Here is a 13,610-nt window from a genome sequence, read left to right as displayed (position 1 = left end):
ACAAAAACAAAAACAGTGTTGGAAGACGTTTAGTACCCAATTTTAAGACTTCTTCTAAAGCTACAGTAATCAAGGCAGTGTTGGTGTAAGGAAAGACATATAGATCATTGGAATAAAACAGAGAATCTGGAAATGGAACCACACATATATGGTCCACTGAGTTTTGAAAGATTATTTAACATTAGCATTTTATAGAATATAAACTCAATTCAAGAGCCGAGGAAGAGATAGTGTCTTCAGCAAACGGCACTAGAACACCTGGTATCCATATATAAAAAATTAACCTCAACCCTTTTTTTCCATACATGAAAATAACATGAAGAGATCTATGAACCTAAATAAGAAAGCCTAAAAGTATGAAACTTTAAGAAGAATTTATAAGGGAAAATATTTATGAATTCAGGGTAGGCAAGAACTATCTAGGATATAAAAGACATTGATGTATAAAAGAAAAAAATTGATAAATGAGATTCCATCAAAATTCAAACTTTAAATGACATCATTAAAATGAAAAGTAGTCCTTAAACAGACCATATTTACAATGCATATAACCTATGACCAGAATATATAAAGAATTCTTAGAACTCATTAATAGACAACCCAATTAAAAAGTAGACATAAGAAGATGATAAATAGCCAGTATAGCACAAGGAACGGTGTGCAACTCTAGAATCAGAAAAATGCTAATCAGTACAATAATAAGATTGAATTATACACTCATTTGGGAGATGAAGTTAAAAGTTTTAAAAGCCTTGTCATGACTTTTTCTTTTTGTTGGATTCTCCCCCTTTGAGTTTAATTTGTCACGCTCAATGGATTCATTCTTCTGGGTTTCCTGGGGTTGTGATCCTCATTGTCTTTTCCTAGGGTATTGTCTCAAATTTTTTGGAGTTCCAGTTTGTTATTCATGAAGTTCCTGAGGTGCTCTTTATCATGAAAGTATCTTATTTCTCCATCAATTTTGAAAGATAGTTTTGGAGGGTACATCAATCTGGGTTGGAGGCTGTTTTCCTTTAGGGCTTGAAATACATCACTCCAAGCTCTTCTTGCCTTGAGGGTTTGCATTGAGAAGTCTGCTGTGATTCTGATGGGCTTTTCTTTGTATGTGATTTGTTTGTTTTCTCTCACTGCTTGTAGAATTTTGTTCTTCTGTTGGATTTCTGGAATCCTAACTATTACATGCCTATGTGTAGATTTTTTTTTTTTGATTAGGGTTAGCTGGAGTCCTATATGCCTCATTTATCTGTATGTCATGTTCTTTTCCCCTCCTTGGGAAGTTTTCTGCCATCACTTCTGTGAACAGTTTTTTAATGTCATCTGCACTCTCTCCTATTCCTTCATTGACTCCAATCAGTCTTATGTTATTCTTCTTTGCATTGTCTAGCAGCTGCTAGATTGATTTCTCGTGTTCCCTTACAATTTTAAAGCAATTTTTCTTTTCCTCCTCACTAATTACAATCTTATCTTCTATATGTGAAATTCTATCCTCATATTGCTTCATTCTTCTGCATAGACTTTCCATGGAGTTTTTAATCTCTTGGAAATCTGTTTGTATCTGTTTTATGGATTCCATTTGTTTCCTATGTTGGGATTCCATCATGTTCCTCAGATCCTCTATTTTTTTATCTGTGTCCTCTCTAGATTTATTAATCATGTTTTGCACCATGAGCAAAATCTTTGCTGTTATGTGAGTAATTATTTCTGATTTCATTTTTCCCAGATCCTCTTTTGTTGCCAGTTCAGAGAGTCCAGGTGGTTGAGTATCAGATTGTTCCATCTTGTTTCCCTTTGGGGTTGCTGTAGGTGATCTGGAACTCTGTTTTTGAGGCTTGTTTATGTGTTTTCTCATTTCCATGGTGGGGGGGTGCTTCTGGCGCCCATGTGGCTCAGCTTCTCTGCCCTAGGAGCTTGGGATGGAGGCGGGGAGCTTCCTTTCGGGCACTGGGACCGGCTGAGCTTCTCTGCCCTAGGAGCCTGGGATGGAGGTGGGGTGCTTCCTCTAGTATTTGTTTTGTATAGTTGGGTGCACTAGTGTTTGGTGCATAGATATTTATGATTGTCATCTCTTCCTTTTGGATTGTTCCCTTTATAAGGATGTAGTGTCCTTCTTTGTCTCTTTAATAGGTGTTGGTTTGAAATCCATTTTATTTGCAAATAGAATAGCTACTCCTGCTTTTTTTCAGGTTCCTGTCACATTAAGTATTGTTTTCCACCCTTTAACTTTCAGTCTACGTGTTTCATTTTGAATTAAGTGTGTTTCTTGTATGCAGCATATTGTTGGATTTTACTTCTTGACTCATTGTGCCAGTCTATTTCTTTTGATTGGTGAATTGAGATCATTAACATTGATGGTTATAACTGATACATATTGAGTCATCATGGTCATGACTTTTTCTTTTTGTTGGATTCTCCCTCTTTACATTTAATTTCTTGTCACGCTCGATTGGTTCATTCTGCTGTGCTTCCTGCGGTTGTGATCCTCATTGTCTGTTCCTAGGATATTGTGTAAAGATTTTTGGTGTGCTGGTTTCATATTCATGAAGTTCCTAAGGTGCTCTTTGTCATGAAAGTATCTTATTTCTCCATCCATTTTGAAAGACAGTTTTTCAGGGTACATCAATCTGGGTTGGAGGCTGTTTTCCTTTAGGGCTTGGTATATGTCACTCCAAGCTCTTCTTGCCTTGATGGTTTGTGTTGAGAAGTCTGCTGTGATTCTGATGGGCTTTTCTTTGTATGTGATTTGTTTCTTTTCTCTCACTGCTTGTAGAATTTTATTCTTCTGTTGGATTTCTGGAATCCTAACTATTATATGCCTATGTGTAGATTTGTTTTGATCAAGGCTAGTTGGAGTCCTATATGTCTCACTTATCTGCATGTCAGGTTCTTTTCCCCTCCTTGGGAAGTTTTCTGCCATCACTTCTGTGAACAGTTTTTTTATGTCATCTGCACTCTCTCCTGTTTCTTCGTTGACTCCAATCAGTCTTATGTTATTCTTCTTTGCATTGTCTAGCAGCTGCTAGATTGATTTCTCGTGTTCCCTTACAATTTTAAAGCAATTTTTCTTTTCCTCCTCACTAATTGCAATCTTATCTTCTATATCTGAAATTCTGTCCTCACATTGGCTCATTCTGTTGTTTAGACTTTCAGTGGAGTTTTTGATCTCCTGGAAATCTGTTTGCATCTGTTTTATGGATTCCATTTGTTTCCTATGTTGGGATTCCATCATGTTCCTCAGCTCCTCTCTAGATTTATTAATCATGTCTTGCACTACTAGCACAATCTCTGCTGTTTTCTGACAAATTATTTCTGATTTCATTTTTTCCAGGTCCTCTTTTGTTGCAAGTTTAGGGAGTCTAGGTTGTTGAGTATCAGAGTGTTCCATCTCATTTCCCTTTGGGATTTCTGTAGGTGACCTGGAAGTTTGGTTTTGAGACTTGTTTATGTGTCTTCTCATTTTGACAGGGGGCAGGGGTGCTTTTGGTGCCTGCACGGGTCACCTCCTCTGAGCTAGGAGCGGTGAAATCGAGGCCCAGAAGTCCCTTCCTCTGGGCTGGGAGCAGTGGAATGGCCTGGAATTGTTATATTTAGGTTTTTGAGGAGTCTCCATACTGATGTTCATAGTAGTTGTACTAGTTTATTCAAAAATTTTATGAGATACAGAAGAGGGTCATCTGTTACATTGAAATTCAGTAAAAAGTGGAATTCAGTGTCCTTAGTTATTCATAGAACTATATTCATTTTGAATCATTAAAACACTTGTATCTGTACAGAATCTTTTCAAACATACCTTCTGCATTATATTATTTCTGTCAAATGGCTTGGTTCTTAAACAACTTTCTATTTTTTAAGGATCTTTTTGACCAATGTAATATTTAGTTTGCTGCAGCCAAACTGCACTGCAAGTGAAGAAGGTCAGATGCCTTTACATATCACCAATCCTTGATATTCCCACCTCTCTAGTTACAGCTGTGAAGATAATGTTTCTTGTCTGTTCATTTCAATTATTAAATTAAACAACCATTTCAATAAACAAATTTTCTCCAGCAGGTCTGGACTTCCTTATTCCTGAAAGGGAGACTAAAATACCAGGAATACAAGCAACCTAGATCTTATAAGGAAAGACTGTCTTTGTACAACCTTTCCTCTCATTAAGAAGAAGATGCTATGTCATGATCTGGTAGGCACTTAGTTCTACATTAGTGTGTAGAACTCTGGACCTAATCATTTGACTGTAAAGTCATTCAACATTAATGTTAAGTTCAAAGTTTCCAGCTTGTTGTTTTGTATCTTATTTGTATGTCATACTTAATAAGAACTCAAGTTTGATATGTCAAAATCTTTTCTTATTAGAGAGGAGTTGGCTCTTGCAGTAGACAAAGGCTATTACTGACCCAAGGAAAGATGGCCTGTTTTAATAATTATGCAGCTAGTCCTGCTTTCAGATTTGAAATTATTACTGGATCATTCATGAACAAGCATTTTGCATTTCTTCTTAATCAGATAGCAAGTAGGGTAGGTAACTTCGTGGTGGTGCTCTGAGAACTCCCACACCAAAATGTCAATATGCCACCTACAATTTCCATTTAACCTCTTTAACTTTATTCATTTGTGTTAAAAAAACCCCCCTGTTCTTTCATACCTCAAAAATAAGGAGATTTTGGGTAACAACTTTTCAGTTACAGAGAATTGTAGGTCAGAAACTTCATGGCTTAATTTCATGTCAGGTTACTAAGATGATTGAGAACAGTGATGCTGCTGCTGCTGCTGCTGCTGCTGCTGATGATGATGATGATAATGATTGATGGCAACTAACATGTAAGAAGCAATTATAGAATGCCAGGAAAATTGTGAAGAATTTAGCATGGATTATTATATCTAATCCTCACATCAGCAAAAAGTCATGTACTTTCATTATCTGTTTTTTATAGTTCATGAAATAGAGACTCAGAGAAACAATAAAGAGCCACGGTATAAAACAAAGATGTTTTGGGGCTGAGAATCTAACCTTGGTTTTCTGACTATTGTAAAAACTCTGAAATGCTCTGTGAGTGTCCTGAGCTTCAGGGAAAATACACAAAGAATAAAGGCTGTTTTGGCTGTCTTACAATTCTCTTCCCCTTCCAGGTTTCTTAAAAATGGCTTCTCTTGGGGCCAAGAGTGAAGCTCAGTGGTGTAGTGTGTGTTTAGTATACACCAGGCCCTAAATTCAATCCCTGGTACCAGAAAAACAAACAGTAAACAAAAACCAGGCTTCTCTCAAATTCTAGTTCACTTGGCAATGTATTTATCCAGCAGCCACTTATTGACCACTGACTTTAGTCTTGGGACTATGCTTGATACTGTGAATGTAAGAAAAATTGTAACATAGTCTCTTTCCCGAAGCAATTCATGACCCAGTGGAAAAGTTAGTAAATAAACAAAGAATTAGTAATACAATATGGTGAGAACCACATGAGTACAGGCAAGGAGTACTGGGTGTCCCCCAGCTGGCCCTGGGGCAGTTTTTATGCCTGACAGTAGTGACACCACACTATGATTATCTTACTTTAGAAATTCCAAGATGTGCAGTCTTTTCTCTCCCTCTCTTCTCTTCTTTGTCCCATTATTTTACCAAATAGTGAATGTAACTAGATAAAAATATCTATGAGAGCCACAATGTGGTTAAGAGAGCAACCTCAGGATTAGGGTTCACTTTTTTCACGCTAGCTGAGTGATCTTAGGAGAGGTATTTAATGTCTTGGAATGCATGGTTCTCAGCTGTACTTCTTAGGTTTGCTGTGTTAAATGAAGTAAGATCATTACCCTTTAGCCATCTTTTCCTGCTGTATTTTTCAGCATATCCCTCACTACCCATTGATGCATCAATTTATTTGGCTTTTCTCACTGGGATGGATGCACTCCATGGAATCAGAGAGTGTCTGCTTTCTTCATTGCTATACCCATGCTCAGGAATTGTGTTTGATATTTAGTAGTTTAATAAATGGGTGAACGAGTGTCAACAATGTGCTCAGAACTATCTGGCTCATAGTAAACATTCATTCAGTAAAATGAATTTTTGTGGTTATGATCATTACCTGACATACAGTTATGTTTTGAAAGCGGCAAAGCTAGCTTAGTTGCAAGGGAGAATTGGTTAACATTTGTCTTGTTTAGTCATCTTTTGCCCATTCCTGTTTTTCCATTATTTTAAGTAGCTTGACTAATACCTGAGAAGATATTGATAGATATACCCTTAACAGTGGTATTTAAGAAAACAATGCCTGAACATAGAATAAATCAAGAAGAGAAAAAATAAAACCTTAGCTGTGTGATTTGAAATTTGTTGTTGAAATCTTGGTGCCAGCAATGGGGGAATTTTGGGGCAGGGGTAGAAGCAAAACTCAGAAATGGCCCAAAGGAGTTGTCAATGTTTTTGATGCCCCTGAGCAACTCTTAAGTCACAATATTAACCTGCTACATTCTGACTGTAACCCAGTCAGATGATGTTCTGTGTGTTTATAACATGAACTTTTTCTACTTTGAGATTTGAGTACTAGTATTGCCCTGAAGAAAATCTCCTGAATGACCTCCAGCTGGTCATGCTCCAGCCACATCTCTGGGTTTGGATAACTTAGGAGTACATCTGCATTTAACCAGTGGCCTGACAACGATGCACTCTGAAGTCATCTCTTGTACTCAGTTGCATTTTATAACTTTAGAGGTGGCTCTATTGTTGTAGATCATTAACCTGAATGTTATTCTGTATCATCAGAGATATGCAGAGATTTTTTATGGAGTTTCATATCTAAATTTATATTTAGTATTTATATTTATATTTACTAATTTATAGTAATGATTCCAGTGATCATGTCACCCTCTTACCTATCTATAATATCTTCTTTATGAGATAGCTGTTTTATTTTTTTACTACTGTTATTTAAATAATATTTCATTTTGGACTGAAAACTATTTATTTATTTAATTTTATTTTTATTTTTTTGGTACTGGGGATCAAACTCAGGACCTTGGACTTGTGAGGCAGATGGTGGAGAAAACCATTGATTTATAATGACTATCAAATGCTTCTTTATCTAATATGTGTAAGAAATAGCTACAAGACCAGAATATCATCAAAACACCCCCCATACACACATTTTTGAGCAATGGTCCAAATTTCAAATAAAGACAATATGTATGATAAATTATGGTACTTATTTGGGAATTAAGTACGGTTCAAGGAAATATGTTTGGCTGTCAAGTTGACAAGGGGTAAAAGGTGATGATTAAGCTTGATTATGTCAACTTGATTAGCTTGGGAACCACTGGGGGACTGGTGAAGTACAATTCTGGGTGTGTCTGGGTGGGTCATGGAAGAGTGACTTTGGGTACTATATCTGATCCTTCTACCCCTTCCTTTTTCATGCTGTTCCCCCACTCTTTCCCTGTCACCATGAACTAAACATCTTTGTTCTGCTGTGATGTTTCTGCTTTGGAGCCAACTTCCCATGGACTGAATTCCCTGAAACCATGAGCCAAATTAAACCTGTCCTCCGGTACCTTGTGTCCCAACAATGGGAAAGTTGATTAACCTGGATGGTTTGGGGATTAGTAAAGCACATTCTGGGTATTTGTGGGTGGATTATGGATAAGAGACCTTAGCAACTGTATCTAGACCCTTGGCCCCTTCATTTTAGACCATTTCCCTGTTTTCTGCTTCCTGGATGTCATGGATTGAACTTTTTTCCTCTGGCTTCCACTGTGCCATGGAATGAAACCTCTGAAACTGTGAGCCAAAATAAACGTCTCCTCTCCTTTAAATTCCATGTGTTAGGTATTTGTTCCAGTAATAGAAAAACTGAATTATATAATATAACAGTGTTTTAAAACCAAAATATTAGTCCTTAACTTAAAATTGTGCCTGTTAAGCCACATTTTCTCTTCTTTTATTTAATATCAATAGTACTTAGAGGAAAGTGGGGAAAGTATTAGTTAAACATAGGACAATATAGGAAAGTATTTTGATTAATACAGACATTTTTTCTTTTTCTTTTTTTAAATTCTTTTCTTTTTTTTTTTTCTTGATGCTATGTAAATTTCATAGACATTATACTAATAAAACCTTTTTCAGTCTTTGATGGTGCCGAAGGCTAAGAAGGAAGCTCCTGCCCCTCCCAAAGCTGAAGCCAAAGCAAAAGCTTTAAAAGCCAAGAAAGCTGTGCTGAAAGGCATCCACAGCCACAAAAAGAAGAAAATCCACATGTCACCCACGGCGGCAGCCCATATACCCTTGGAAGAGCGCCCCCAGGAGAAACATGCTTGACCACTATGCCATCATCAAGTTCACCCTGACCACTGAGTCAGCCATGAAGAAGATGGAGTACAACAACACACTCGTGTTCACTGTGGATGTCAAGGCCAACAAGCACCAGATCAAACAAGCTGTGAAGGAGCTTTTTGACATTGACGTGGCTGAGATCAATACCTTAATCAGGCCTGATGGAGAGAAGAAGGCATATGTTCCACTGGCTCCTGATTATGATACTTTGGATGTTGCCAACAAAATTGGGATCATCTAAACTGATTCCAGCTGGCTAATTCTAAATACACATTATTTTCACCATATAAAAGGCCAAAACAAAACAAAAAAACCAAACTTTTTCCGTATGTGTGGAACGGGCTTGTACTGGTCATAGGAGTTATTGATTGTGCATATCTTCTCAACTCCAAGACTAGTCTGTTTGGTAGCCTGAAATGATCAAACATTGGAGTGTTTACCCCATTAGAAATAGTGATACTGAGGAAGGGCTCAAATGTGTAGAAGTCAACACTATGCTATAGATTTTTGCAAAAAGAAAGAGTCTTATTATACAGTCGATTGGCAAGGAGTTTAGTAGTAATAAGCTCAGAGCTTCTTCCCCGATCTGTTAGTAGTGGAGGATGAATTTATACAAAGGGACAGAGAAGAAATTATTTATTTATTAGACGGTAAGAAGAAGTTTTAGTGTTCTTTTGCACATACCTAGATGTCAATCATGCCTATTCACAGGTCACATGTTTCTTTTTGAGGGGAAGTTATAAAGGGCAAAATAAAAGATAGATAATAGGAGGTAGGGAGATGGATCTTTCTCAAATGAGAAGGGGATCAAGACATGGCAGGAGGGGAAGGAGAAAGGGATGAAAAAAAATTAGGATGTGTTATATACATGCAACAATTCACCATGAAGAATGTAATCATTATGTTCTGCAAACATGTACTAATGAAAAATATCAAAAAGAAAGTCATTGATCAGATAAGCTAGCTTCTTGCATGTACATTCTTGAAACAACAATTTCAAACCATCCTTGAATGGATTCTGGAAGCACTTCCTGAAAAATAAATTAGGTGCTTTGTTATTTAAGGAATTTATGGTTGGGTAGGTCTAGACCGTAACCAATTTCAGTAGCAGATAAAACAAACTAGGGCTTGAGTTTTAGCTTGGAGAATTGGTTGTCAAACATTTACCACATACAACAGTATCAATGTTAATTTATCAATTTTAATAATTGTCTTATAATTATGCAAGACAATATTTTTTGTTTCCCTGGTTCTAGGGATTGAACCCAAGACTTTGTGGATATATCAGGCAAGCATTCTACCATGAAACTACATGCCCAACCATTTTAAATATCTTTTCTCTCCCCCTCTCTTTCTGGCTTTTTGAGACAAGTTTTCATTATGTAGCCCAGGCTGACCTTGAGTTTACTATGTAGTCCACTCTGGCTTTGGACTTGCAATCTTTCCACCTTAGCCTCCTGAGTGCTAGGCATGTGTCACTAGGCCTGGCTTCTTTGTTTTTAATAAATCCACCCTGAAATATTTCTGAAGAGATTTTAATTTTATTTCTCTAATTTACTTTCTAGAAGTTGGGGATATAGATTACATTAATGTGTGTGTGTGTGTATATATATATATATATATATATAAAATATATTATATTACATATTTTTAAAAGTTGATCAGAGATCTTTATTCTGGTCCTCATCATTCATTAAGCCACCTATGGGGAACAATTTCTGCCCCAAGCAGCAGCTGCATCCAGGCAGACATATGAGTGGAAGATAGACACAAATGGACAGACACACATATATATGTAATATAAGATATGTTTATAAAATAATCTTCAAATATAAACAGATATGACAGAATTAGATGGAGCAAGTGAGTATGATAAGGTAAAATGTTAAGATTTACAGAACTTTGGTGATGATTATAAGGAACTCTGTATTTATAACTTCTCTGTAATTCTGAAATTACTTAAAAATAATTTCAAAATCCCCAAGTTAACCACACTTTTGTGTGACTTGGTTATAAGTCACGGGTTCCTACAACTCCTATCTCATGTTTGATAATTTGTTAGAAGGTTTTACATAACTAAGGGAAACACTGTACAATGGCTTGTGTATTGTAAAGGTCATTATAGAAGATACCAAAGAATGAGTAGTGAGGCCTAGAAGGTCCTGAGTCCTGAGCTTCTGTGTCCTTCAGCCTGGGATATAGTGTTGTGATAAAAAGAGAATATAAAAGAACTTGCCAGATCCCAAAGTGGCTTCTTGAAAGCTGATATAAGGTTTGATAAAAGACAAGTTCCAAGATGTTCTAAATTTAATTACTAAGGATGAGTTGTGGGAAGAAAGAGTTGGAGATTTAATCAGTGATAAACTACAGGCCAAAGGGAATGGGACTGGTTTATGTTCTTGAATATGAGTTACAATAATCAAATCCAGTGATGACCCTCTAAATGCCGCGAAATCCTGCTTGAGGCCCCATCCAATACAGAGGCAAGTACTGCTTCTTGTCGATTGCTCTCTTCTCCCCTGGCCTTCCCTGCCTTGGATAACTCTTCCAGTCTTATCAATAGCCAGTGAAGATGCCAGGTAAATAACCTGTGTCTTCCTTCTCCAAATTTTCATTTTAGCTGTGGGAGGTGTAGCTTAGTGGCAATTACCTTGTCTAGCAAGACCTTGGGCTTTTTTCTTAAAATGTGAAGCAAAAGAAACAGCTTCAATATAAAGTGTTCTATATTAGCAGTAATTTGTCCCAGGACCTGGTACTTTCATTTTCTGGTGAGTATCCACAATGGCTCAATAAACCTCCTTCAGGTTAGGAGTTTTGGTTTAGCAGGTAGTAGTTGGGAGCACAGACCTGGACTGAGGCTGCCTGATTGAAACGTCAGTTCTGCTGGTTCATTGCTACACACTTGGTCCATTAAACTTCTGTATGCACATTTCTTCTGTAAAATGAGGTAGTAATAATATCTATATTATGGAAAACTTTCTCTGCACACAAGACTTCTGACACCAAATGTGTAGATTTTTCACACCAAGCAATTCTCCAGTTCTCTGCTTACTCCAACTGAGTGTCTTAAAATTCAATTCAATTCTGACTCTATTAGGAATTAGTGCAGACTCCCCAGCTTAAGGGCTCAGTCTCACAAGACTGCTCTCCATTTCAGATGCCAGATTCAAACACTGGTTCCTCAATTTGGCTACAGATTGGAGGGTCCCCCAGTTCTCTCCTCATATTTGATGATTTGCTACAGTGGCTTGCCGAACTCAGAAAAACACTCTACTTGTTATTGCTGATAGACATTAAAAAGAATACAAGTGAGCAGCCAGGTGAAGATGTATAAGAGCAAGATCTGGAAAGTTCCCAGTCCAGAAGCTTCTATTCTAATGGAGCCAGAGGACATCACCCTCCCAGGAAGTGGATGCATTGACCAAGCTGGAGACTCTCTGAACCCCTTCATTTAGTGCTTTTGTGGAGGTTTCAATACATAGATACAACTGATTCAGTCATTACCACTGGAAATTAACTCCATCCCCAGTCTCTTTTCCTGGAGGTTTAGGGGTGGTGCTGATAGTTCCAGCTCTAACCACATGATTGATTCCTCTGGTAGCTGGCCTTGGTATTCCAAGAGTCATTATTAGCACAAACACAGGGAAGGCTGAAAGGGGCTTATTATGAATAACAAACGATAGTCCTCTATCAATTGGGAAATTCCAAGTGTTTTAGAAGCACTTGCTTCAGGAATGGGGACCAAGGTCAAATACTATAATAAGAGATATTTCTGTCACCTCATCACTCCGGGATTTGCAAGGATTTTAGGACCTCTGTTCTGGAAAAAGAAGCAGAGGCCAAATACATATTTTTTACTATGTCACCCTGTATCATACAATTTTGATGATTGAATGAGTTAATATATAAAGCAATTCCTTTTGTGGCTGGCCCTCACATTAGCTGTTACTATTGTTATTTGTTTTGAGTTCCCAAATTGGACATTGAAGTTCCCAAGAGTCAGGTGCTCAGGTGAAAAAAGTGCTGTTTGAATACAAAATCTTGGTTGTATGCACCAAGTACTAAAGCTAGTAGATTTAAAGAGTTTGTCATAACAGTTAAGGGCTATGAGGTTGTGCTAAAGATAAAAGAAAAGTTTTAAATCACAAGAAATACAAAACAAACCCAAGTAGAAACTCAACAACCAAAAATAGTGCTCCTTGCTCTGAAGACGATATTTGGAAAGAAGAGCCAGAGAGCTTAGACTATGTAAGTCTTTGCTTCTTGGCTGCTCATTTATCCATTTTTGGATTGAAAACCTTACATCAATAATAATAATGATGATGAAGATATTCACAGAGCAATAGCTACATGCCAGACCTGCCAAGTGTTTTATGTGGATTATCTTTGTATGGCAGTTATTGTCTCTATTTTATATAGGAGGACTTTGAGGCAGAAATAGTAAATTGCTCAGAGTTACATAGTTAGTATGTGTTAAAAGAGAATTGGAATGCAGACAATACACTCCAGGGCCTGTCCCATCTCTGATGGGTTTTGGGGTCAGAGGGAAGAATGACTTGTTCCCTGTTCCCCACATGGAACTCTGGGAGGAGAGAAGCCCGACTGAATGTTCATGTGAGAGTTGGCCTCCAGGACGTCCCCCAGGGCTCTCCTGCTCCTGGTACTGACATCCCTGTAAGGCCCCTTCCAGTGTGACCCACAGAATATGGCAAAAGTAATGAGAGATGACTTTTAAGTACTGATCATAAAAGACAATTTGGCTTCTTCTTTGTTCTGTTTCTCAGGTCACCAGCCCTGGAGGAAGCAGGTTACCACATCCTGGGAGCCTTCAGCAGCTCAATAGAGAGGCCCATGTGGTGAGAAACTTGACCTCAGTCCAACTGCCTGTGAAGACTGAGTGAGCTTGGAGGTGGATCCTCCAGCTGCAGCCAAACTTTAAATAACTGCACCCCTGACATCTCGATTGAAGCTTCATAAGATATGTGAGCTACAACCCAGCCAAGTTCCTTCTGAATTCCTGACTGGTGGAAACAGAGGTAATTTAGATTTGTTGTTTTAATCTCCTGAGAGTTGGGTAATATGTTATGCAGCAATAGATGACTAATATAGTTTAACAACAGCAAAAGGTTACTCTAACAGAAATGAAGTGTGGCACATTTAAGTAAAGTGAGTATGAGCTAGTCTGCCCTCCTCTCAACTCTTTCTGGCTAAGAATTAAGATCTGATAGGGGACCCTAGGGCTAGGGCTATGCAAGTCTGTAGCAAGGTCTGCAAGGTGGACCACTCATGCTACAGC

At 37.7% G+C, this 13,610-nt stretch overlaps 1 long non-coding RNA gene across 3 annotated transcripts in view; it reads left to right on the top strand.

Moving 5' to 3' along the window:
* LOC147824182 (uncharacterized) overlaps positions 1–13,350 on the top strand; it is a 32,655-nt gene extending 19,305 nt beyond the window's left edge. For all 3 annotated transcript variants that reach the window (XR_015442763.1, XR_015442761.1, XR_015442762.1), the window contains one exon: positions 13,099–13,350. This is a non-coding gene — a long non-coding RNA (uncharacterized LOC147824182). The remainder of the gene's footprint in view (positions 1–13,098) is intronic.
* The last annotated feature ends 260 nt before the right edge of the window (positions 13,351–13,610 follow it).

Source organism: Heterocephalus glaber, unplaced genomic scaffold, assembly GCF_053883595.1.
Source record: "Heterocephalus glaber isolate CG9 unplaced genomic scaffold, H.glaber_assembly_v1.0 deba00001553, whole genome shotgun sequence".
Taxonomy (NCBI): domain Eukaryota; kingdom Metazoa; phylum Chordata; class Mammalia; order Rodentia; family Bathyergidae; genus Heterocephalus; species Heterocephalus glaber.
Note: the sequence above shows the minus strand (reverse complement) of the source record. Positions and strands in the feature narration are given on the sequence as shown.